The sequence below is a fragment of the Notolepis coatsorum genome (assembly GCF_963971535.1).
Source record: "Notolepis coatsorum genome assembly, chromosome: 9".
NCBI lineage: Eukaryota > Metazoa > Chordata > Actinopteri > Aulopiformes > Paralepididae > Notolepis > Notolepis coatsorum.
Genome location: NC_140173.1, coordinates 15,976,955 through 16,000,505, shown reverse-complemented (window position 1 = coordinate 16,000,505; position 23,551 = coordinate 15,976,955). Strand labels below are relative to the sequence as shown.

At 43.6% G+C, this 23,551-nt stretch overlaps 1 protein-coding gene across 1 annotated transcript in view; it reads right to left on the bottom strand.

Moving 5' to 3' along the window:
- LOC311234490 (uncharacterized protein) overlaps positions 1-16,951 on the bottom strand; it is an 84,648-nt gene extending 67,697 nt beyond the window's left edge. The window contains exon 1 of the mRNA XM_084321703.1: positions 16,825-16,951. The gene's annotated coding sequence lies outside the window, so the exon portion shown is untranslated. The remainder of the gene's footprint in view (positions 1-16,824) is intronic.
- Positions 16,952-23,551: the final 6,600 nt, after the last annotated feature.

The window sequence follows — 23,551 nt, the reverse complement described above, 5'->3', positions numbered from 1 at the left end:
AATATACGCCGCAGCTACTTCCCATCCACAGTGAGGCCAGAGACATGCGAGATTGAGCTACACGTCTTCAGCGACGCCTCCGAAGTAGCCTACGGATCGGTTGCCTATTTGCATGCCCAAGAGATGGGAGGAAAGATACACACTGCTTTCATACTGGCCCGCTCAAGAATAGCCCCACGTAAGCAACAATCTATCCCACGTCTAGAGCTCTGCGCAGCACTCGCAGGAGCGCATCTAGCCACGTTAATCCAACGTGAACTCACCATTCCGGTGCATAGAACAATCTTGTGGTCAGATTCCACGACAGTACTCACATGGATTAAGTCTGATTCATGCAGATACAAAGTCTTCGTGGGAGTCAGAGTCACCGAGATTCAAGAATTAACAGAAGAAGCAAGCTGGAGGTATGTGGACACCAAACACAACCCAGCTGACGTCATCACCCGGGGAATGTCTCTGGATGACATAACCCGTCGCAACATCTACAGTGACGGACCAGCATTCCTCAAGCTCCCGGAAGGAGATTGGCCTACGCCCACCCCGAGGGAAGCAAGTAACGAGGAGGCTGAGAACAAGAAGCCTATGTTCTGTGGACTGAGCACTGTCGCCTCCACAGACCCCAACATAGATGACTGCATTACCCTAGAGAGTGCGCAACAAAGAACATTCCTGCGGCACCACCCAGAGATTCAGTCCACCACTGACATGTCAGCAGCTGACTACGAAGAAGCAGAACTTCTTCTACTACAACGAGCCCAGAGAGACTCGTTCCCCGATAAGCTAGACCAGGGAGGGGCAACTGGCGGCCCGCGGGCCGCATGCGGCCCTCACCGACGTTCCATGCGGCCCCAGGCCAATATAAAAAAAAAAAAAAAAAAAAAAAAAAAAATTATTTTTTTGTATTGTATTCGACTAAGAAGAGTTGGCAGTCAACTATGACTCCTTTCGATCGATTAGTCGACTATTTGACTAATAGGGGTCAGCCCTAGTGTGCACATATTCAACGCTGTTGAAAGTGCCGTGCAGCAATATGGGGGTTTTGATAAACTGTCGGCTGTTGTTACCGATGGATTCGCCGGGATTCTAAGGCAGAGTGGCGTTGAGTGTCCAATGCTGCACTGCATTATACATCAGGTAAGTTCGCTAACATAATTTCCATCTATTGTGCGTCACTATAATGACCAATGCGAGTCGAGTGTAGTCAAATTATATGCGAGAGTCGTTAAATCGTTTCTTTTTTTTTATCTGATATAGGAGGCTCTCTGTGCCAAGAAGCTTGAATACAGCCATGTTATGGATTTGGTTACCAAGGTTACCAATCTAATTCGTGGAGGCAACAGGTCACTAAACCATAGAAAGTTTGTCTCCTTTTTGGAAGAGATGGACACTGATTATGGCGACTTGCAGCTACACACAGAAATCCGATGGCTGAGCCGTCGGAAAGTACAGGAGCGACATTGAAACACTGCAAATGCAATTCAATGATCGGTTTGAAGATTTCAACGGCATGCAGTCACGGATAGCGCTGTTTGCCGGCCCCCTCACCGCTACGGTGTCAGAGCAGCCCCCACCGTTGCAGCTTGAACTGTGCGAGCTACAGTCAGATCCTTTTTTTCAAGCAAAGAGAAATGAGAGGGGAATTTCGTTTTGGAAACTGCTACCTGAGCCCCGCTTCCCACTCCTCAGGGACTTTGCCCTCTCTATGGCCAGTATGTTTGGGAGCACATACATACGTGAGAGCAATTTCTCAAACATGAAGCACATCAAGTCAAAGGAGAGAAACAGGCTGTCGGATGAAACATTATTTCATCTGATACAGATTGCATGCACAAACATTGAAGTTGACATTCCTGCTATTGTGCGCCAAATGGAGAGACCACAAGTGTCTCATTAAAGACAGGGGGGGGAGGAGATGATGAAGAGGTGTAGAGGGGGGGAAGGAGATGATGAAGAGGTGTAGAGAGGGGGGGGAGAGATGATGAAGAGGTGTAGAGAGGGGGGGGGGATGATGGAGAGGTGTAGAGAGGGGACCATTATTATTATTATTATTATTATAACCATTATTGACCCACTGTGGGGCGAGGGTGAATGTCATGCCAGTTTGATTAAGGGTCAATGGGAGGCATGTAGTATTGCACTTTACTTTACTTGCACTTTACTCGTTTACTTTTGTAGTGTTCAGATAACACTAATAACACAAACACAAAGCAGCATTCCTGCTGCATTTCACTACAACAGTAAATCAAAAGTGCAATAATAAATGATTTTGTTAAATGTATAAACTTGTATCCTGCTACTAAACAAAACATTCCTGAGTGCTTCATATCCATAACATGCATTTCAGTGTTATAATGTTTTGTTTAGTAGCAGGATAAAAGTTTATACATTTAACAAAATCATTTATTATTGCACTTTTGATTTACTGTTGTAGTGAAATGCAGCAGGAATGCTGCTTTGTGTTTGTTGAGCAGTGGGCTTTAAGTTCATACATTTATTTTATTAGAAGATATACAAATATAATTGATCATTTTTGTATATATTTGGGGTTACAGCAATACTTTTAAATTCAGCTGTTTATAAATTCATAAAGTTGAAATTGCATTACTAAATGCATTTGAAATGGAATAAAAACAAAGTTACAACAATTTATAATTGTTTATATACCTTATTTATCACATCTGTGACTATTATGGGCTATTTGAGTGATGGGGTACTACTGGCGGGACTGCCGATAAACAATGCGGCCCCCCAGATTGATTGTGGACATTTTGTGGCCCTCACCATATACAAAGTTGCCCACCCCTGAGCTAGACTGTCTACAGGGAGGAAACCCCGTCCCATCAGACAGCAGACTGATTCACCTGGCACCAGAGAGTGATGCACATAATCTCATCAGAGTGGGTGGTCGCCTGCGGAGAGCCCCCGATCTACCAGATGACATTAAGCACCCGATCGTCTTGAACAGCCGACACAAGGTCACAGAGCTGATCATAAAGAAATACGACGAGGATGTACACCACGCAGGAGCAGAGAGAGTCTTCGCGGAGATCAGACGTCGTTATTGGATATTGCAAGGGAGAGAAGCAGTACGGCGCTTCCAGCGAACCTGTCTAGACTGCCGTAAGTGGCGCGCGCAGCCCAGCATACCACGGATGGCTGACCTACCCCCCTGTCGCCTCCGAATCGGCGACAAGCCATTCCATTCCACAGGCATGGACTGCTTTGGCCCGTTGTATATAAAGAGAGGAAGAGGCACCGAGAAGCGGTGGGGTATTGTATTCAAATGCATGACCACCAGAGCGATACATATCGAGCTCCTTCCGACCATGAGCACAGACTCATTCCTTATGGCCTTCCGGAGATTCACATCACGGAAAGGAAAACCGTCTACATTGTTGTCTGATCACGGGACCAACTTCAAAGGCGGAGAAAGAGAGCTGAGAGAGAGCTTCCAAGCTATGGGCCCAGAACTTAAGACCCACCTCGCTCCAGCCCAGATTGACTTCCAGTTTAATCCCCCGAACGCACCCCACTTCGGTGGAACCTGGGAACGAGAAGTACGTTCTATAAAGACAGCCCTGTATGCCGTACTCGGAGCCCAGACTGTGGCAGAGGAAGTCCTAATGACAGTCCTCACGGAGATCGAGGGAGTATTGAACTCAAAGCCCCTCGGTTACGTCTCCAGTGATGTAGCAGATGTCGACCCAGTCACCCCCAACACACTCCTGATGGGGCGGCTGGATCCCGCGCTACCCCAGACAATGTACAGGCCTGAAGAAGCGAACGGCCGAAGAATGTGGAGGTACAGCCAAGTACTAGCTGACAAGTTTTGGAGCAGCTTCCTACTTCACTACCTACCGTCTCTACAGACCCGCCAGAAGTGGGTAAAGGAGAGAGACAATTTGACAGAAGGAACAGTCGTCATGATTATTGACCAGTCGCTACCCAGAGCTATGTGGCCGGCTGGCCGCGTAAGCAAAGTGATCACCGGTGCCGATGGCAAGGTCCGAGCAGCTGAGGTACTCGTCCAAGGGCGCACTTACACACATCCCGTGGCGAGGCTCATAGAACTGCCCCGACTCCCAGATACTATCGATGACGACCATGACCCTATGACTTTGTGAGTTGACTGACCCTTACAGCGGACCTTGAGTGGTAGACAGTGCGGTTAATCTGTCTCTGCTTAGCTAATTAGGTGGGACTAATTAGGGGGCGGCTGTTGTGAAGGATCAGATTAAACCGAATATGTATATTTATTTATATATATATATTTAATTGTATTTGTGTATCTTTTGATATCCCCTGTATATTCCTTGTACAATATGCATTGAATATCCCCGTTTCTACTAAACAGCCCATAATAGTTTCATTCTACCATTGGACGAGAACCTGGCGCCAGGTTGCCATACCCCTAGGTCCAAGTTCAATCGTGCCGCCTAACATGTCGAGGCAACCCCCGGTTCCGCGCAGTAATATGTCGGGCGAAATACGAATGGTACTATTTGTTCATAGCGCATATATATATGGCGCCAGTAAAGTAGAACTTTCTTTTAGTCCAGTTCTTTACCCTCCAACAGAGTGACAGACGCAAAAGCCTCCCCACGATGCACGTGCGGTGTAGTAAGGCCTACTTGGCCCAGAATAGGCATTGAGATATCGTGTAGATTAATAGTTGAATGGTCATAGTTTGGCACCATACCGTCGAGTTGGACGTATTCTATTAAGCTAATAATAGTCTATTTATGTATCGTTCGGTTGGAGTTCTACAGTTATCAGTACCCCCATCGTTCCTGACGTTATCTGGACGCTTAACCAGGCTGGTCAGACCCCTAGTGGTGATTGCATCCGAGGAGCTCCGGGCCAAGAGCGACTGGACCTGTATATTGGATTACTCTACCCAGACGACGGCGAGCCTTCCACGGCTTGGATTATGCTTTGTGTGCTTTGATTATTCCATGGATAAAGGCCAACACTGCTGAGTGTTGGAATTACCCCCCGGAGAGGACTCCAGGTGAGACGGCGCTCTACACGTGAGGTCGCCTCACGTCTCTCCGTTGTGGACCGGCAGATACCGTTCCACAGAGGGTCCAGCTGTATTCGTCTGCGGCCCGAGGTTCTGTGGGCACCGTGTCCAAGACTTTGGATTCTCCCAAGACACCGTCGGCCAGATGGGATACCGCCAGCGGCTTCTCTAACCCCCCCCCCTCCTACTGTCTTACAACCAGCGGGACCCCCCCCCCCCTTAGTGTATCCAGCTATAATCATTTAAGTACCATCGCTATCGTTTCCTAAATATTCCAGGTTGTATACTTACTCCCTGCGCAACCAGAGATTGGACATTCAATGTTGATTTACCTACGAATACTCATTTGCCATAAAAGTGCATATTCCATATTTCAAATCATAAATGTAATTAAGTGATCGTTGTATACACACTTTGCTGTATTAAACCTTCGATTTGGTACATTTGTGTTGGTTCGTTTCATCAGGTGGGAAAGTGTTCATCATACTTATATCTTGTACTGGGTGGCCAGAAGTTAAAGTACATGAGGTAGTGGTATTAAACATCATATCTAACAATACAGTCAGGGAATTGTACCCCTCAGTTACAATTACATTTGTTTCATCGTTGCTTCTAATAATGACAACGACGTTGTCAGCGAGAGCTTAGTGCTGGGTGTGCGAACTTTTGTGAAGCTGCAGAGCCGGAGCAGCAGCAGCACAATGCAGTACTCCAGCAGTACTCCAATTCAGCCATTTTCAATTCAATGTTGGGTGGGGGGTAGGCTTGGGCACACACTGAGTGCACACACACACGCGCCAGCCAGGGAACAAACTTAACTTACCAGCCATTTGGCTGGTAGATTTTAAAAACTACCAGCCATCCAGATTTTTTACCAGCCAAAAATGATAAATAGCTTTTTAGTATATCGCCATGTGTTATTATTACTATATAATACTCTCGTATGCTATTTTCAATTAATATCATAAACAACATAAGGAATATTAGCATAATTTTGAGTGGACTGAAGGAATGAGTCAGCGTTAATAGTTTTAAATGCAAATAATTTATTGCGAATTTTTTACAATATGGAAGCAAAAGAATTAAAGAACATTAAAACAACTTCAAACAAGATAAACAAATCCATACTTGCCACCTACAAGGCAACAAGGGATGTTAGCGGAGTCTGTAATGCATCCAGCCTTGTATGGAATAATAATATAATAATAGATAATAATAATAATACCGTCCACCCCTAATATAATATAATAATAATCTGGTCAGCAGCCTCCACTGATTTAGCGTGATTCAAACCCCCTCAATGTGCAGTTTCTAGTTAATCAGTTAGTCAGTTACGCAGCCTCCACTGATGTACAGTGACGAGTGAATCTGGTAGTTGGTTTATGACGTTACGAGTTAATCAGTCAGCAACCTCCACTGATGTTATGACGTTACAAACGCGAAATAACATTATACATTATGCTCCGCGAAATAAAGAGAGCTTATTATTAATCAGTCAGCAGCCTCCACTGATGTTATGACGTTACAAACGCGAAATAACATTATACATTATGCTCCGCGAAATAAAGAGAGCTTATTATTAATCAGTCAGCAGCCTCCACTGATGTTATGACGTTACAAACGCGAAATCACATTATGCTCCGCGAAATAAAGAGAGCTTATTATTAATCAGTCAGCAGCCTCCACTGATGTTATGACGTTACAAACGCGAAATCACATTATGCTCCGCGAAATAAAGAGAGCTTATTATTAATCAGTCAGCAGCCTCCACTGATGTTATGACGTTACAAACGCGAAATCACATTATGCTCCGCGAAATAAAGAGAGCTTATTATTAATCAGTCAGCAGCCTCCACTGATGTTATGACGTTACAAACGCGAAATAACCAGGGTACAAAATATGCCTCCACATATTTGGTCAAATCAAATGCAAAATTAAATATCAGAGCACAATCAAAAACACGATTGCAGGTTTTTTTTGTAGGCTAAAGAACGGATGAAGACAGACCTCGTGTGCGTCTCATGTTACAAACTTGATCTCGTGAGCAGAGCGCATCTCATTTACATTTAAAGGTTCATTGTTTGTAAACATTAGAACGGACACGTGAGACGTGACACACACACACACACACAGTTTCACTTTCGTTTCAACTCACCACGCCCGCATCCAATAGGGTCCAGCTGCAGCCCCGGAGATTGTTCCAGATTGGGCAACTTTCGCCCGCTCCCACGACATTTCTCCCTCCAGCTGGAGGCTACTCCCCGCATCATATTAATGCCGACGCATGCAGTGGATTTTGTTGGCCGCCAGATGGCGCCCAGGCCTTAATTTATGACGGCCAAACATTAAATCTACAAGCCTGTGGCGCTGGGCGTGTGACTATTTTGTACCCTGGCGCCAGCAGAGGCAGGCCTGTACGCTGCGACGAGATCGTCGCAAATTGCCCCCTAATTTGGCCGGTGCGAATGAAAAATTATATCTACTCGCAAGCTTGCGAATAGTGATTTCACCCCTTCATTCGCATTTCACTACACTAACATTAGCCTACAACCAGGGCTGTACAGGCGACATAATGTTGCGGTTGTAATTTCATTACAGACCAGCGCGGACATTTAATAACATGCAATTTAATTGACACGAGCAATGGGCTAACGTTAGCTGGTGGTCCCGAGTGAAGCAGGGACGGCGGAGCTATAGGCTAACGTTAGCTGGTGGTCCCGAGTGAAGCAGGGACGGTGGAAAAGTGAGGAAAGGGGGTGGGTTATATTGACAAGTGACAACGCTTGACAACAGAAGTTTAAACATAACTTCATATTTATTAGTTATTCGTTTCTGTATATCATCCACTGTGACTTTCCATCTCCGTGTTAGACTCTTCCTGTTTACATTCGAGTGTGACGTCATCACCTACGGCAGCTTAGACGATCAAAACGCGAACCTAGAACAAAACCCGGGGGGGGGGGGGGGGGGGCTGGCTCTCTTGTGCGTTCTCGCCCCCTCTCTCTCTCTCGCTCTCTCTCTACATTCAATGATTTAAAGTAGCCAAACGTTACAGACAGTATAAATACTAACTGGATAGTTGATGATAAACATTTAATTTCATTATCTGAAATATTCTAAAATCATTAAGTCTGCTATAAGCCATTATCCCTTTGTGTGTAATTATTATTTTCTCACAGTAGTATATATATATATATATGTGTGTGTGTGTGTGTGTTTGGCTAAAGTGGATAGAAAACACAGTACTGTGCAAAAAAAGGGCACCCAAGAGTTTTTATATAAATAGTCTTAGATGTAAATAATTTTTTTTATTAGTGTGTCAGTAGACTACTCTTAGTACATTTTCATTAAATAATTTTTTAAAGCATCTTCATGGTTTAATAATGCAAACATATGTTGCAGGGACTTATTATAATCATCATATTGGCGTGACTGTATGCATCAAAGGGTTAAATCAAGCATTTTTAAGTGCTTTAGGAAATGTCAAAATATTGCGATATATATTGTGTATCGTGATATGGCCAAAAAATATCGCAATATCATTTAGAGGCCATATCGCCCAGCCCTACTATAATGGTAAAATAGTTATTTAAAAATTTGCCCCTAAAAAATATTCTTTGCCCCTAAATTTCTCATTTAGGGGCAAGTGTGCCCCTAGTGAAAAAGCTTAGCGTACAGCCCTGAGAGGGCGAGACCGCTCTAGTGGAGCGAGTGGGTCACAGCAGTGTTCACGTTTTACGGTAATGTTGCAACAGTGCTGTGAAAATACCGTAAAGCGTTGTGACGAGAGCAGTGTTGTTGTGGAGCAAGCAAATAATCCGTCTCTTATTATATGTGAACTAAAGAGTACAAGGTTTACACAACAGCCCCCACCCGCTGTTTTATTGTATTTGTACCGTCCTGTACTATCCGCTGTCAGCTGTTTATCTCTCTCTGTGAGCTACTGAGCTTGAATAACTAGCGTTAGCTCACGTTAAGTAGTGTTAGCTCCACGGTTAATTTTAGCTCACCCTGAACTAAATCAATGACTAGGTTATAAAGCATTCGAGTAGTTTTCACTGCACATAGAAGTAGCCAAACAGGAGCATTTCGGGAGCATATCACCAAAACCCAGGCAATTTCTAGCCCTTAAGGAATCAAATAGTCTGCCATGGCTATAGGCTAGATGCTAACGCTAAAACGGTGCGGGCTTCTACCGGTGCGGGACTACCATTCTGAGAGCTGACGATTTGTTTACTTGGTAACACGTAACCCCCCCCCCGCTGACGAAAATGAAAGTCATACCGTCAAATACCGTGCACCGGGGTATTATAACATAAAGGTTTGCCGGTGTGAAAAAAAGGATACCGCCCAAGCCTAGTGGGGGGCGCTGCTGTGCGGTCCCCAGAAAAGAGCCAATAACAGCTGAATCTGCTGCTCTGCATCGACACTCTCGCAAATAAGTCATTGGGATGTGGAGAGAGAGAGTCGTCACGCAAACCCACGATAATGTTGCCGTCAGTTCTTCGCTTGATATAATTAATACAAATGTCCAATATAACGGAATTCGTTAGCTCATAAAAATGTGATTATAGCAGACTGTTGTTTATTAATGTCGGGCGACTGCCCACAGACACCCATTTGATTTAAAGTCGGCAGCAGCACGAGTCTCTGGACTTATTTTATTTGGAATATAATGACTTTATACGCAAAAGTAGCCTAGTTTTAAGTAAAAATATTATAAATCTACATGCCTTGATGATGTCATTATTTTGTTTTGTTGTCATTCTTTTGCCTATCAATTGTTTTTAAGCTCAATAAACTCTGACCGGAATTTCTCTCATTTGACCGGTAGATTGAAATCTACCGGACACTGAGGCCGGCAACAATTTTTTCTAATGGAAACCCTGTTATGCACGCTAGAGAAGCGGGCTGAAAAATCGAATATCTTATTTCCTGATCGCACACACGTTGCTATGTCTGTGAAAAAAGCTGGTAAAGACTGGTAAAATAGATTCCTTACCTCAGATCAGATGTTCTCCAAAAAGATTATTCCAATTCCTGATCACCATTCCAAATATCGATCGCGTTTATTGATCCAACGCTGGTGGTCGAAACTAGAGCTGTACTGCACCCATTCTGCAATCTGTTAATTAAAGTTTTCAATCAATCAATCAGCCTAGTTTAACTTGGCGTAGCCATCACTAGCTTAGCCGCCTAGCCCCATAATTGGACATTACCCGAGTAGGATAAATCTGCAGTGCCGCAGCCCGGGGCCTGTACTGTGCGGTGCACTACTGCGCATGCGAGAAACAAAGTAACATATAATATAGGACACTAGAAACATAAAGTAACATACTAAAAATAGGACTTAATGTCCAAAATAGCTAAATAGGTACTTTAGGGCTGACCCCTATTAATCGATTAGTCGAATAATCGGTCGAAAGGGGCCGTAGTCGACTGGCCAACCTCTTAGTCGAATATAATAATTAAAAAAAAGAATTGTCATTCTTTCCAAAAGAAAAGAGGCCTAGAAGCGTGGCTAACGCTAATGGCACGCATACCAGAGGTTAACTGCCTACGAAAACAGGCACAGAGGCACTGAAAGAGGATTTCACCCATCTAATGAACACACTAGACTAGACAAATATCAAGATGTATCCATCAGTGGACCAATTGCATGCTTTTGCAGAGGACAAGAAGCCTTCAGTCGACTCCTTAGGACATTAAGCACCCCCCACAGCCCAAATGGAATGATTGGATGATTAAAAATTATTTTAATATTATTTTTTTATTTATTTTTTTAGTCTACCAATAGTCGACTAACGGCAAATTTTGGCCAATCCTAGTCGACCATCCAAATCCTTAGTCGGGGACAGCCCTAAGGTACTTACATTTTCACTGAAAGACATCTTTGGTTCATTTTCAATGAAGAATAATGAATGCTTAAAGTAATACTATATAGGTTAATTAAGTAATACTATATAGCAGGGGTCAGGAACCTTTTTGACTGGGAGAGCCATAAAAGCCAAATATTTCTAAATATATTTCATTGAGAGCCATATAGTATTTTTAACATATATAATAAATTAAATATGTCTTACTTTTAATGCGACTTCTGGTGCTGCATGTTTTTGCTGATGGCCTTGTAATCTGGTTCATACGTGGTGAGATTGAGCTTCATGCAGGCATTGAGGCTTCCATCAGTTAAACGTGAGCGTAGGTTGGTCTTAATGTTCCTCATATGCGAGAATGACTGCCCACATGCATATGTAGAGCCAAACATGGTCAATACGGCAATACTCACACTGCATTGTGTGGTATGTCACAGGAAGCTCGTTCCAAGTTTTAAGAATCAGCTGGTCTTCAGGTTGAAGATTTTTAATTTCTGTCCACTTGTGTTCCCTCGCCAGCTCTGCTCGCTATATCTTCAGCTACAGATACTATTAGCTGTATCTTCAAAACTAATTCTGTTTACTTTAAAATGACACAGTATTATTAAGAAATATCACAAGTATAAAAAAAAAAAAAAAAAAAAAAAAAAAAAAAAAAAAACGTTTTTTTTTTTTTACTCAAAAAATTCTGGGAGCCATATGCTGTCACCAGAAGAGCCATATATGGCTCGCGAGCCATAGGTTCCCGACCCCTGCTATATAGGTTAATTAAACCAGAGCTAGAAAAAAAGATGTTGAAAGAGCTGCACTCGACTCGACTCTTGCCGGAGCATTTGTTGACATGGGTCTGTGAGGGGGAGGGGCAAGGCGTGCAGCAGCAGCTGTGTGTGCCTCAGGCAGAGGTTACACCTTTCGTATCATCTTCGTATTGTTTTCTTATGCGTATCGCCGCGACGTCGTGCGCCTGAGTCACACTTTCGTTTTTTTTTTCGTTTTTGTCAGCCAAGCACACTGATGTAGTACACTGCCAAAGCAGTAGGTGGCAGTAGGTGGCAAACATGAAGGCAATTTCAACCAATCAGAACGAATGTGCCAATACACTTCCTGGTGGAAGCTCCAGGAAAGAAATGTCAATAAGGCAGGCGCCTATGCCGCGCCACCATCTTGCTTGCTCACTCAATGCAGCAATTCTTTTTTCAGCAAAGCCTAATAAAAGTGCAATAAACAAAACGGATACATTCACTGTGTGTTCTGCCTGTCATTTGTTGATGAAACAAAACTAACATCAACACAAGTGACCACCAAGAGCAGATAGTTTAGTCTAAAAACGATCGGTAGCATTGTTAGCTGCATGCTAACGTCAATGGAGTATGCCATTATAACTATAGCATTGTGGCTAGAAGCTAACGTTAGCTCACGCTACTTAGCCAGCACGAAACTGATGATATCGCGAGCTATCAGTAGTTAGATAACATTAGAGACAACGCTGTGTGTATTAAACAAAGGTGAATAGATGACTGGGCCATTTTGTTTAATGCTTGTTAAGTTGAAAGAGGAACTCTGAGCTAACAGGGTCTGAATCCTGATAGCTCACGTTAGCCAGCTGCTCATGCTATCGGTAATGCTAGCAGAATGAATGGATGTAAACTTTATTTAACATATTGCATATGGGTACAATACAATACGGCTCAATACAAACAATTGTTAAGGGAATGCAGACTGTTGTAGCTTGGACTGGGGTCCTTATAACAATAACTTGACAACACATGGTAGCTGAAGCTATTGGGACACGGAGCTCTGTCCCAAACACACACACTGTTGTCACCGGAAGGGCACGCAGATGGTATCTACTGCGCATGGGCGTTTTCGCAACAACGGCTAGCGTGCTGACTACACGCTGTTGTCGACTCGTTTTTTTGCGTATCTCCAAACGCAAACACAATTTTGCGTTTCAGCCGTATCCACAAAAAAACGCCAAAAAACGCGTTTCTGTGTAGATAGGACATGATACGTCGTCAAAAACGTATAAAAAACGCCAGGAATACACTAGTCTAACCTCAGCCTCAGAGAAGACCGCAAGCTAGAACGGCGCTGATAATTGGATCATGTTTTTCGCGCGTATCATCGATCGGCAAAAATAAACCATTATCGGAATTTACCGATCTCATATTTATACTGAATATCGGCCGATACCGATCAGAGCATCCCTAGTAATAGCTGCCATTAGAGTTGTTCCGATACCGATACCAGTATCGGAAATGCCGCCGATACTGCCTAAAATGCAGTATACCATATGACGTCATTTATCAATAAGCTGTGTGATCGGCGAAAATAAACCATTATCGGAATTCACCGATCTCATATATATACTAAAGTTAGTTTAGGTTCGTGTTAACTAGGGATGCACGATAATTATCGGGCCGATAATTATCGGGCCGATATCAGCAATTATGACGGCATCCCGATAAACCCGATAACGTTATTGATAGCTCCGATAATATATAATAAATGTTTTGGTTAAAAGAAATCTGGTGTGGGTGGATTTGGATGAAGGGCGCTTGTTTTTATTATAGCCTCCTCCCGTTTTGCCAGTACTGTGGTAAAACTGATAGCGTGTGGTTTCCTTTCGCGACTGTAGGGAACAAGTCTGACCCACTTCCAGTGATAAAGCTAAGCTAAGCTAACGGAGCGGGCATTCCCCAAGCGCACGCACAGAGACAACAAAGGTAACTGAACGTAAACCAATCCCGGTCACCCTCTTTATCTGGGAACGCCCAAACCCAACTTCGGTCACGCCCCATCTTGCGCGGCATTCTGGATCTTTCCTCACAGCCCCACCAGATTTTGACGTCGAAAGGTAGGTGATATGAAATCACTTATTTTAGAGTATATATATCAAATTTCATGAGTATTCATCTATATTTAGTCATCTAAAGACTACTAGATGTGAACGTTTGTACCACTGCAACGTTATAATTGTTCGAATGTGTTCGGGGCGACGCTGTTTCCCAAGTAAAAGTAGCATCCTGTTCCTTAAACATGAACTCCCACTCGCCCCAAGATGAAGTCAGATCGTTTGTTTATGTTGCTAGCATATATAGCCAGTGTTTTGTCCGACGAAATGTGTTGTACATTTGTAATCTTCTTAATAAGAGATCTAAGTTTGTCTGAAGTAGGGTGACCAGGTAGTGATGAACTGAGGTTGCGCGAAAATAATCGAAGGGAGAACAATAATTGTCGCGGGGAAAATAATGAACTGGTTTTCTCTCTCTCTCTCTCTCTCTCAATCTCTGTATAAAAAAACATCTGAAGCATAGACAGACAGAGTGACAAAGTCCAGAGACAGCACAGCAGACACGGTAGGTTTGTGTGTGTGCTTGTTTGTTTCTCTACAGGTGAATGGAGGTGTGCGTGTGTGAGGCTGCCATGCTGAACTGGGTGAAGGTAAGGTTGTGTGTGTGTTTGCATGTCTGGTAATATTTCGGCATAATCATTTTGGTTTCATGCTCATTCATATTCAAGTTCATTAACAATAGGCAAGATCTTCTTGATACCTTCCATTGTTCTTCATCTTTTCATCAGAATTTCACTCATATCCAACAAACCATAGCAATAAACTAAATTCATCATTGAGGTCAACAACCTCCTTATCCATATTCAAAAAAAACAATTCAAATCTAATTTAATTTCATCATAAATCACTCACATACAGTAAGTTCCCTCCTAGCACTGTTTTTTTTAAATAATGTGCTAAATAAATCAAATAAAATAAACTCGTCAGTCGTACAATAATAATAAAGTTCATATTATTTTACTTTCTTGTTTAAAATATTTGTGTGTGTTTGCAGAGCATGCCTAATATCCGGCAAATGCAGAAGAGGGAGAGGAAGGTGCGTCTGTGGGCCCCGGAGGCCACAAGTTAACTATGGACAATCATGCGATTAATCGAGTTAAATATTTTAATTGTTTGACAGCACTAGTAATTAAACAAAGCACTCAGAAGAAAATAAACAAGCTACTGAATCAAAGTATGATAAACAATAGCCCTTGCAGTCACGTAAGGGGCTAGATAAACAAATGCATTCGTTTTGTGGCATTAACCGAACGTTATATAGTTAGTGTTACACGTTCAATAACAGGTATTCACTCTTGGTCGACGGGGAGGGGAGCCGGGAGGAGAGGCGCACGCCTCGGCTCAACAGACCCGTCCACCGTCTACCTCGGAACGGCCGGGCTCCCAACACGCCTGCCGCCCGTCCGCCCTACCACCGTTCCGAGGTAGACGGTGGACGGGTCCGTCCACCCCACCGTGCGCCTGCTGTTGTTTCCAACGCAACCACCTCCCGCCATGAAGCTCGCGCTCCGTGGCCGAAAAAGGATGGTATTCATTAATGATACTTCTGCAGGTTCACCTACGGAAACCAGTTGTTACCGATTACTTCCTCTGCGGGCTAACTACGGCTCCCCGGTAGCTACGGTAAGTCTGTTGAGGCTTGCCGATTGGTGGTAACAGCAGAGGCGGGTGCAAGCGGTGTGACGTAATTGGCAGAATCGCCTGTCAATCAAAATAGAGCTCTGGTTGAGAAATAGTATCCCGCTGCAGCCCGGCAGACCATACTGGTTGAGCCGAGCGCCTCGCATTCACATCACCTCAACCCCGTGCGCATCCTTTATTTTTTTTTCACCGAACGTTCGAACCTATTAATTAAAGTCCGAATGTCAGCGTAACGAACGAACGTTCGAACGTTCGGGCTCAGCCTTACAAGGTACCCATGTACATGTCAAAATACTTCCCAAAGGTCAGTGAATACCACGATCACAACACCAGAGGGAGCTCCACAAATCATGTTAAACCCAGATTCGGCTCAAACAAGGGACTAAACACGTTCGCAATTATGCCAATTATCAATGTGGAACGCCCTACCCAAAGCTGTAAAGGAATGTGAATCACTACCCACTTTCAAAACCACTCTCAAAGAACACCTACGGGAGACTGCAATTCGAAACTGGCCCCTGTAAATGTCCTAACCCAACCCCCTCCAATGTACAGTAAATGACCAAGTATGGCTTTGTCAATATTCCAATGTACAGTTTTGCTTGTACAGTTGTACAGTGTCCCCCACCCCCCCAGCCACCCAACCCCACCCCACCTACCCAACCTCCCCAATGTACAGTTTTTACGTCAAATGTATATACTTTTTTCTGGGCTCTTTTTGTATCACAAACAGTACTGTATTTGCAAATCTGGCATGTCATAAATGTATAGATGTAGCAGTACTGTCTATCTGTATGTCATGTGTGTCATATATGTTATGATGAATTGAAAATGGGGGACCCTGATGTAAACAAGACGAAAGTCTTTCTCTGGTCTGCATCCCCTTAACAATTGTGTGTATTGAGCTGTACTGTATTGTACCCATTCTGCAAATACAAAATCTGCGGCACTGCAGATTTACCCTATTGCATCACCCCGCGGATATGTCCCCCTGTAAAGACTGCTGTGGACATCTACAGATAATAGTCGTACTCGAGACGAAGACATTTAATTTGGAAGAGAATGAGCCGACAATACCATGGACACCAAAGGTGAGACAACAATAGAGGCTATCTAGTCGACTCCAACAAGCTAAGCTAACAGCAGCTAAGGGAACACTATCCCCAGATACAGAGGGGGAAACTACCGAGATATACCACATAATAGTAACTATTGGAATGAACGTGGAGCAAGACCGAAAACAAACAGCATCCCCTAAGAAACAGGAGCAGTTTAAACGAGAGAGAGCTAATGGCTGGCTATGCTAACTAGGCCAACATCAACCACCACGAGTGATAAGAAGCAGCTGTGGACGCTGCTAACAACACAGTAAGAGGAGAACTCCCCTCAAACACTGAAGACATGCAGCTAGAAAACACATTTCAGTCACTACCTGACGAGCCTCCATCAGCAGGAGGACGGGGCTCAGACGTCAGTCCCACACTAGAGACACGACCAGGACCGAGGAGCAGCAGCAGCAGGACCGCGTGTAGTCTTCTTCTTCAATGGGTGTAATGGCCGACTGCGACGCCGGCTGGCGGCTGCCTCTTCTTTAGTCTTTTACCAACGGAGTTGCAGTTCCGCGTTCGGGTTCCGCGATCTGATTGGCCACTGACGTTTCTCTCAGCGCCAATCGCGTAAGGCCGATCATGAGACCACCGCAACACTTCCGGGATTCTGAAATCGGGGAGGAGATAGCGGGGGGAGCATATGAATGAATGTGGATTGATTGATTGATTGATTGAAAACTTTATTAACAGATTGCAGAATGGGTACAATACAGTACAGCTCAATACACACAATTGTTAAGGGGATGCAGACCAGAGAAAGACTTTTGTCTTGTTTACATCAGGGTCCCCCATTTTCAATTCATCAGGACATATATGACATACATGACATACAGATAGTCAGTACTGCTACATCTATACATTTATGACATACCAGATTTGCAAATACAGTACTGTTTGTGATACAGAAGGAGTCAAGAAAAGGGAGTATATACATTTGACGTAGAAACTGTACATTGGAGGAGGTTGGGTGGGGGGGGTTGGGTACACTGGGATATTGACAACCATACTGGGTAATTTACATTGGAGGTGGTTGGGGGGGGCACACTGTATAAACAAGCAAAACTGTACATTGAGGGGGGGGGAGACTCTATACAAACAAACAAAATTGTACATTGGACTCTTGACAAAACCATACTAGGTAAATGACTGTACATTGGAGGGGGTTGGGTTAGGATATTTACAGGGGCCAGTGTTGAATTGCAGTCTCCCGTAGGTGTCTCTTGAGAGAGGTTTTGAAAGTGGGTAGTGATCCACATTCCTTTACAGCTTTGGGTAGGGCGTTCCACATTGATGTGGCATAATTGCGAAACGTGTTTAGTCCCTTATTTGAGCCGAATCTGGGTTTAACATGATTTGTGGAGCTCCCTCTGGTGTTGTGATCGTGGTATTCACTGACCTTTGGGAAGTATTTTGCCATGTACATGGGTACCTTGGTCGTGTAGTGTATCTTGTAGACCAGGCCCATTGCAAGTTGCTGTACTCTGTCATCTACTCTAAGCCATCCTAGGTTGTCAAAGTGGGCAGGGGTGAGGTGGGTTCTAGGAGTAAGGTCAAGCAGTAGTCTGACCAGTTTGTTTTGAGATTTTGAGATGATGAGAGCCGTGATGTAAGTGGTTGCAGATACGACTGTGGGGGGGGCTAGAGACATGATCCAATAGACTTTTATGCGCCCGAGTTTCCTGAACAAGGCAAGACCCCTAATCGATCAGAACTAAATCGGCCGAGATCAAGTCCCTTTTCCAGCACCTACTCCCCATACACATGCGCAGATTGTCAACGGAGTCTGGACGACGCGCGATGACGCACAATTCGTATGAATGTGGACTGTTCCATCAGAGGGGGGAGAAACAAGGTTTGCATACAGAAAATACTGTACGACGTGGGATTGATTGATTGAAAACTGTTTGCAACAAAACAGATTGCAGAATGGGTACAATACAGTACGGCTCAATACACACAATTGTTAAGGGGATGCAGACCAGAGAACGACGTTTGTCTTGTTTACATCAGGGTCCCCCATTTTTCAATTCATAATGACATTTATGTCTTGACATACACGACATACAGATATACAGTACTGTTACATTTGTGACATACAAGATATGCAAATATTAAGTACTGTTAAACAGAGATCCTAACAGAAAATATATACATACGAGGGGGAGGAAACTGTACATTAGGAGGGGGTGGGTGGGAGGGGGGGTTTGGACATTTTACGGGGGCCAGTTTAGAATGGCAGCCTCCCGTAGGTTTGATTTGATTTTATTAGGGATCCCCATTAGCTGGTGCGATAGCAACCAGCTAGCCTTCCTGGGGTCCACACACAAAAAAACACACAAAAACAATCACTATTGCAAAAAAACAAAATTATTAAAAGTCAGTACACACAATGCATAATGAACCTACTGTAACAATTAATATAGCTACAATTACATTAGTGTAAAACAAAAACAAAAAATTACTTTACAGTGTTAAAAACAATTTAAAAACTATTTAAGATTCTTTTTTAAAATGAATCTACTGTAAATGCAGCAGAGGTTCCGAGGCAGGCCATTCCACAGAGTTAATGCTAATAAAAGATCTCCCCAAAGCGCTGGTTCTAGGACCTGGCAATTCAAGCTGCCCACTACTGGAACCTCTAATGTAATGCTTGTGCACAGTATTACTAAAAACAATCTGATTATGTATAAAAACAGGAGTTTTACTGCTCATGACCAACTTGAACAGCACAAGTATATTAAAAGACAATCTATTTTCAACGTTAAGCCAAGAGAGGCGGGCATGCATTCGGCTCACATTAGACCTTAGTGAGCAGCCCAGTACCAACCGTGCTGCCCTGTTCTGGACCACCTGGAGCTTCCTGAGGTCACCACTGGCAGCAGATGACCACATCGCAGAGCAATAGTCAAGATGACATAAAAGGGGACGGGCAACAAAAGAAGCACATTTCCTGGAAATACCAATTGCTCTTCCCATTTTTAAAACAATATAATTAATATGCTGAGACCAAGACAGAGTGCAATCCAGCATCACTCCAAGGAGTTTAGTACTTTCAACTTGTTGAACTGCTGAATTACACAAGTTTAAATGAAGCTTCTTTGAGAGCTCTTTGAGAGCACTTATACGGGAGGTGTCGATGTATAGATGTGTTGACGTCACTGTCTTCTCTCTCTTGATGTTTCATATAGTTCTGTGGTTTTTTTCTACAGTAAGGAGTGACAGCTGCTGCACCTGTCTGTAGCCAAGGTTTATAATGAACTTCACCTGTTTTACTATGTGGCGCTGTGTGTGTATATGTACAGTATGTGTATGTATACAGTATGTGTATGTACAGTATGTGTGTGTATGTATGTGTGTATGTATATGTAGCCGGTCTGATCGTGTCTGCGTTGTGTTAAGTCGATTCAACCCCTGTTAAGGGATCGCCCTGAGTGGGAGTTGAACCCCGGACGCCCGCATCGCGGGCGGCATCACAGACCACTAAGCAAGAAGTGAATTCACTACTTGCTTCCGGGTCTGGATGCCTCTGGGGAGTGGGTTTTACTTGCAGTACCGCTTACCATCCACAGCCACGTCACTACTTGTACCCGTGACTGTGGATATACTGCGGTACCTCCGTTACATATATATGTATGTGTACATGCCTGTGTCTGTCTGTTTGTGATTAACTACCGTCATTGCAAATTAGTCGGCTTTCAATGATCTTTCAAGATTAAATAAAGATTGAATGTTTGCCTGTCTGACAGTCTCTCTCTGTCTCTCTCTCTCTCTGATTCTCTCTCTCTCTCTCTCTCTCTCTCTCTCTCTGTCTCTCTCTGACTCTCTCTTTGTCTCTGTCTCTCTCTCTGACACTCTGTCTCTGTCTCGCTCTCTCTCTCTCTCTCTCTCTCTCTATGTCTCTCTCTCTCTCTGTGTGTCTCTCTCTCTCTCTGTCTCTCTCTCTCTGTCTCTGTCTCTCTCTCTCTCTCTCTCTCTCTCTCTCTCTCTCTCTCTATGTCTCTCTCTGAGGTAGTCATGACAGTATGAGTTACTGTCTGGATGTTCAATCTCCAGTCTTGGGTTCAGAGTCTTATTTCCTGAGGCTGTTAGATGCTCTGTTCCCGTCCTGCACCAGAACCTGTGTATCCCGCTGGGCCACCACTCAGGTGAGATGTTCCTTTATTAACCACTGAGATGAGATGTTCCTTTATTAACCACTCAGGTGAGATGTTCCTTTATTAACCACTGAGGTGAGGTGTTCCTTTATTAACCATTGAGGTGAGATGTTCCTTTTTTTTTTTTTTTACTTATTTTTTTTAGCGTTTATCGCTTTTCTGGTCAAGCATGACCGACAGATACAGGGTGAAACGGGATATAGAGCAGGGGAAGACATTCTGGTAAATGACGGCGGGTCCGGGAATCGAACTCCAGTCCACCAGATCCGTGACGCAGCGCGGTTTTCCCCGACGCAGAAATAGCGCCGAGATATGCGGTGAGCTACTGGAGCCCCCGAGATGTTCCTTTATTAACCACTCAGGTAAGATAAGATAAGATAGCTACACACAGTCCTCATATCTCTCCTAGTTACACACAGTCATCATATCTCTCCTAGTTACACAAACAGTCCTCATATCCCTCCTAGTTACACAACGTCCTCATATCTCTCCTAGTTACATACAGTCCTCATATCACTCCTAGTTATACACAGTTCTCATATCTCTCCTAGTTACACACAGTTCTCATATCTCTCCTAGTTGCACACAGTCCTCATATCCCTCCTAGTTACACACAGTCCTCATATCTCTCCTAGTTACACACATTCATCATATCTCTCCTAGTTACATACAGTCCTCATATCCCTCATAGTTACACACAGTTCTCATATCCCTCCTAGTTACACACAGTCCTCATATCTCTCCTAGTTACACACATTCATCATATCTCTCCTAGTTACATACAGTCCTCATATCCCTCATAGTTACACAAACAGTCCTCATATCCCTCCTAGTTACACACGGTCCTCATATCCCTCCTAGTTACACACAGTCCTCATATCCCTCCTAGTTACACACAGTCCTCATATCCCTCCTAGTTACAAACAGTCCTCATATCCCTCCTAGTTACATACAGTCCTCATATCTCTCCTACTTACACACAGTCCGCATATCCCTCCTAGTTACATACAGTCCTCATATCTAGGGATGGGAATTGATAGGATTTTATCGATACGATTCCATTATCGATTCTGCTTATCGATTCGATTCTTTATCGATTCCCTTATCGATACCTGATCAATTTATAATTTAAATAAATAAATTGGAAATGCAACAGAACTACATTTAGTCATTTAGCTGACGCTTTTATCCAAAGCGACTTACAAGTTCTGTACGACAAGCCATCAGGAAGGGCACAACTCTATCAGCTGAGCAACAATGTTCATCAAAGTGTTGAGTGCTACAGTGTAGGTTAGTTTATTAGGACAAGTGCATGACAGTACGGTTAGTTAGGGTTAGATATATTTTTTTTTATTCAGATAATGGTTGAAGAAGTGCGTCTTTAGTCGACGGCGAAAGATTGGACGTGATTCGGCTGTCCTAACTGGGGTGGGTAGTTCATTCCACCATTGTGGGGCAAGGACTGAGAATAGGCGACTTCTCTTTGATGACCCTCCCGGAGCTCGGATAGGAGTAGGTCTGAGGCGGCCAGAAGATGCAGAGCGTCGGGGTCTAAGCTGGTTAGAATAACAACATGCAACTTGACATTTCTGATTGTCATTTATTGTTGAGCCCCCATGTCAGAAAAATACAAAAACTGTAAAAAATTAAACATTAACTATAGCCTACACTTAAATAAAATAATGTATTTGAGATTCTCTTAAAATGTATTTATTTTTTTATTCTTAAACTAATTTAATCTATTGAATAACAGGTTGTTATTCCTCTGACTTCTGTCTCTCACTCACACTCTCTCTCACACACACACACACACACACACAGAGAGAGAGAGAGAGAGAGAGAGAGAGCTCCCTCCCCGGGCCCCTGTCCTTTATGTATTGGCTTGTGTTGCTACACGGACACATTTGTATGTTGCACCACTGTACTTCCTGGCTTACAGACATGTAAACAAGCACCCACGTCTCTCATTATATGTGAACTAAAGAGTACAAGGTTTACACAACAGCCCCCACCTGCTGTTTTATTGTATTTGTACCTGTACTATCCGCTGTCAGCTGTTTATCTCTCTTTGTGAGCTTGATTAAATAGCGTTAGCTCACGTTAGCTCACGTTAGCTCCGCGGCTAATTTTAGCTCACCCTGATCTAAATCAATGGCTGGGTTCTAAAGCATTCAAGTAGTTTTCACTGCACATAGAAGTAGCCAAACAGCGGGAGCATTTCGGGAGCATATTACCAAAACCCAGGCAATTTCGAGCCCTTAAGGAATCAAATAGAGTCTGCCATGGCTACATGCTAACGTAACGTTATTGCGCAACTGTAGGCAGCGATAAGGGAATCGAAAGTCACAGGAGCCACACGGTTCCAGGCATCGGCCAATTAGGTTTTCGATTCCCATCCCTACTCATATCTCTCCTACTTACAAACAGTCCTCATATCCCTCCTAGTTACATACAGTCCTCATATCTCTCCTACTTACAAACAGTCCTCATATCCCTCCTAGTTACAAACAGTCCTCATATCTCTCCTACTTACACACAGTCCTCATATCCCTCCTAGTTACACACAGTCCTCATATCCCTCCTAGTTACACAAACAGTCCTCATATCTCTCCTACTTACACACAGTCCTCATATCCCTCCTAGTTACACACAGTCCTCATATCCTTCCTAGTTACACAAACAGTCCTCATATCCCTCCTAGTTACACAAACAGTCCTCATATCTCTCCTAGTTACACACAGTTCTCATATTTCTCCTAGTTACACACAGTCCTCATATCTCTCCTAGTTACACACAGTCCTCATATCCGTCCTAGTTACACACACAGTCCTCATATTCCTCCTAGTTACATACACACAGTCCTCATATTCCTCCTAGTTACATACACACAGTCCTC